General features: G+C 42.0%; 1 non-coding gene across 1 annotated transcript; it reads right to left on the minus strand.

Annotated features, from left to right (window-relative positions):
• Nucleotides 1-3447: 3447 nt before the first annotated feature.
• LOC127109519 (small nucleolar RNA R71) lies at nucleotides 3448-3554 on the minus strand. The gene has a single exon (XR_007796796.1). It is a non-coding gene; the product is annotated as a small nucleolar RNA R71 (small nucleolar RNA).
• Between the last annotated feature and the right edge of the window lie 305 nt (nucleotides 3555-3859).

The raw sequence follows: 3859 nt of genomic DNA on the forward strand, positions 1-3859 counted from the left end.
ACGGAGATCGAACTCCCTGGATTCACACAAACTTTCCAGTCCTCAGACTTTGAAGAGTCTTCTTGATTAATCCTCCAGGATCGTCGTACGTCTCTCGCCGTCTTTTCACCATTCTTCAATTCTTCGTCCCTGATTGGACTCCACGGGGATCTTTTTGTCAAAAAGGCTTCACATCACAACCTGCAAGTGAGTGAAAATATCTAACAGCACCTGCAAAAGAGATCGTTAGATAAAAACGTGCCTCAGGTGTGTCAAAGCTTCAACACCTAGGTCACTCAACCTTCCGAATAAGATTTCAAGTTTTCAATCTTATAAACATGCATTGGAAGGGACCTGTATGTCTTAAAATGCAAAGATTCTTTATCAAAAATAACTGGATGTTTTTGCAATCAAAGCGGTAATGAAAACAAAAACAAAATTATTTGACTGAATATGCATTTTATTGATTGAAAAAGTGTGGCTTAAACCGAGCGATACGCAGGAAGCAATTCCTGAAAAGAGGTAATTACGCACAAAAGGAAAATCTATCCTAATGGCAATGTGAAACCGTGATCTCATCGAGTTCCAACTCGGTTACACCCCATATGTCCTCAAGACTCTCCGTGCTTTCTGCCTTCTGAACAAGACGCTTCCGATTGATCCCCGCCGGGGATTATCCATGGTGTCTTAACCAAAGTAAACGATCATGCTAGACGCAGTTGTTCGTTTCAATCCCTCTTTTGCCTGGACCGCCCTTTCGGGTTTTCAGTCCACCGGGATACCCTTTTTTGCCCAAGCCGCCTTTTCAGGTTTTCGACTTACCGGGTGTACAATTTTTCTTTTTATCCCTAACTTTTGCCCGAACCTTTTCATTTTTTCTGGTTCGCCGGGATGCCCATTTTTGCCTAGACTATTTTATTCTTTTCGTCAGCGGGTCTCTTTATACGAAGTATTTTTTAACTGCGTCCGCATTCACAGGGGATGGAAAATCCTCGCCATCCATGGTCGTCAACAACAAGGCTCTGCTAGAGGAAACCTTCTTGACCACGAATGGGCATTCATAACTGTGTGTCCGCTTGCCCCTACGATCTTTGAGGAGGAAGGATCCTTTTCAACACCACATCTCCTACGTGATGCACACGGGACCGTACCTTTCGGCCAAAAGCACGCTTCATTCGCTGGGTACAACTGCCCACGACAAACGGTTGCCAGCCTCTTTTCCTCAATCAGGCTCAACCCTTCATACCGAGTCCTTACCCATTCAGCCTCTTGCAATTTCACGTCTATCGGGACTCTCAAAGAGGGAATTTGAACCTCAACCGGTAACACGGTTTTGATCACACTAAAATTCACCGTATTTCTGACTCCGATTTCGCATGCATTCTTAGCTTTTATTGTTGTTTTGCTTTGTTATTTCTTTGTTTTCTTATGTTTTCAGGTTTTTATAATAATCGGAGCTTGAATCGGGAAAAGGAGCGAAAAAGGAGTGAAAACGGGCGAAAACCTAGAAATTCAGCGTTTTGCACTTACGGCACCCACCGTGGCGGGCGCCATGGGGTTAGCCATGACGTGGCCACGTCTCAAGACCACTCCTCAACCGTCAAGACCCATGATCCCCACTCCATCATCCCCTGTAGGGACCATGGCGGGCGCCATAGGCCTGTGGCGGGCGCCATAGGCCTGTGGCGGGCGCCACAAGGCCAAAATCAGTAACCTCCACTTTTTAGTGGAGGGGCGTCCCTGTCATTTCATGCTTTCAGTTTTTACTATAAATAGGACCTTAGATTTTCGTTTTTCTTCATCCAGAATTAGAATTCTCTAGGCATATATCAGTTATAAAGCAGTTGCCATTCCACATCGGGGTGCCTCTGCAATCGAGTGATCGAGTCTGTAATCTGTCTGTGGTTCGAGTTTTTGGAGCACTCTGGAGGAAGTTAATCCTGCCGCCATTTTAATTCAAGTTCGTATTTTACTTTTATTTATTTCCTGCACTCGCACATTTACGTTGTTTATTTCCTGCACTCGCACTTTACGTTGTTTATTTCCTGCACTCGCACATTTACGTTGTTTATTTCCTGCACTCGCACATTTACGTTGTTTATTTCCTGCACTCGCACTTTACTTTGTTTATTATCCGCACTCGCTTTAAATTACTTTTATGAAAAACTATAAAAATAATATTTACTTTATCATGTCTAACTAATTCTATAAAGGTTAGAATGTAAGGATCGTAATTAAACCAGTAATCAGTGTAATTGTTCGTGGAAACACCTAAGGGCTATTTTATCTTTCAATTCAAGTAATTGTTTTTAACTATTTCAAAAACAGCCAAAAGCGCTTTGTCTAGTTTATTAGGAGATTTTAGATTAAAAAGAAAAGAGATTTTAAAACGATTTTCGGACGCGTTAGGAAGTTTAAACTCTGGTTCGTAAGAACCTCTTTTTGCTAAGAAGTCCAGGTTAAAATACTTTTCAACTTAGTTAAGATACTATATTTCTTAAAAATAGGTTTACTACTCTAACGCAGTACGCACCTTTTTATCCGTGACAATAGGAGGGGTTGATTAGAGAGTACAACTCGGTTCTGAATACGCGAAAGCGACAGTTCCTGTTAAATTAGTTCTTTTCAAAGGAGAAAACATTGCCCATAAGTAGTTCCACTAACAAGTACTGGATTATCATTGATTGCGTGAATTACATTCGAGCCTGTCTTTATTTATTATCTAAAATTATAATTTTATTTACCATTGCACCCTTATTAAAACCCTTAAAAATAGTTGCCTTAGATACACACCATAACAACAGGTTTGATAGATTGACACTTGGTCTCTGTGGATTCGATAATCTTTTATATTACTTTGACGTGATTCGTACACTTGCGAAAAACACGCATCAAGTTTTTGGCGCCGTTGCCGGGGACCAATTTCGTCAAATTTCATTACCCTGTAGTTATACCGTTTAGACTAAGGTTGTTACCCACCGGTCAATGCGAAAGACTCGCAGTGCCGGAAGTTTAGTAGACCCTCTAGCTGAACCTGAACGTTACGCTCGCGCACGTTTATTTTTCCATAGGAATAGGATAGCTATGGCCGAAGAACAAAACCGAAGACCTCTTAAGGACTTCGCCCAACCATCAAACGAGGAACCTAGTTCCAGTATAGTAAACCCCGTTATCCCAGCCAATAATTTTGAACTTAAACCATCCCTGCTGCAATTAGTGCAACAGAGACAATTCTCAGGTCTCGCTATTGATAACCCAAACCAACATTTAAAAAACTTTCTTCAGTTAGCAGACACCTTTAAAACCAATGGAGCTTCTCCTGAGGCGATACGCTTAAGATTATTTCCCTTTTCCCTCAGAGATAAAGCTCTATCATGGTTAGATTCCCTTCCACCCAATTCAATAACAACTTGGGATGACCTTAGGAAAGTTTTTCTTGCTAGATATTTTCCCCCAAGTAAGACCGCTCTTCTTCGAAACCTTATAACTAGATTTACCCAACTCCAAGGAGAGTCGTTGTTCGAAGCCTGGGAGAGATATAAAGAACTATTAAGAGCATGCCCACACCATGGCTTAGAGAATTGGCTAATCATCCAAACCTTCTATAATGGACTTCATTATAACACTAAGATGACCATCGACGCTGCCGCTGGTGGCGCACTGATGAATAAACCTTACCCTGAAGCTAGTGCCCTTATCGAGGATATGGCCCAAAACCATCAATCATGGGGAGTAGAACGAGCGACAGTGGAAAAGAAGGAAGCCCAAGGAGGAATACATGAGCTAAGCTCTATAGACATGATGCAGGCTAAAATGGACGCGTTGGCCCTTAGAGTCGAACATATGTGTACAACTCCGAATACTGTAGCCGCAGTTTCGC

This window comes from Lathyrus oleraceus, chromosome 7 (genome assembly GCF_024323335.1).
Source record: "Lathyrus oleraceus cultivar Zhongwan6 chromosome 7, CAAS_Psat_ZW6_1.0, whole genome shotgun sequence".
Classification (NCBI taxonomy): domain Eukaryota; kingdom Viridiplantae; phylum Streptophyta; class Magnoliopsida; order Fabales; family Fabaceae; genus Lathyrus; species Lathyrus oleraceus.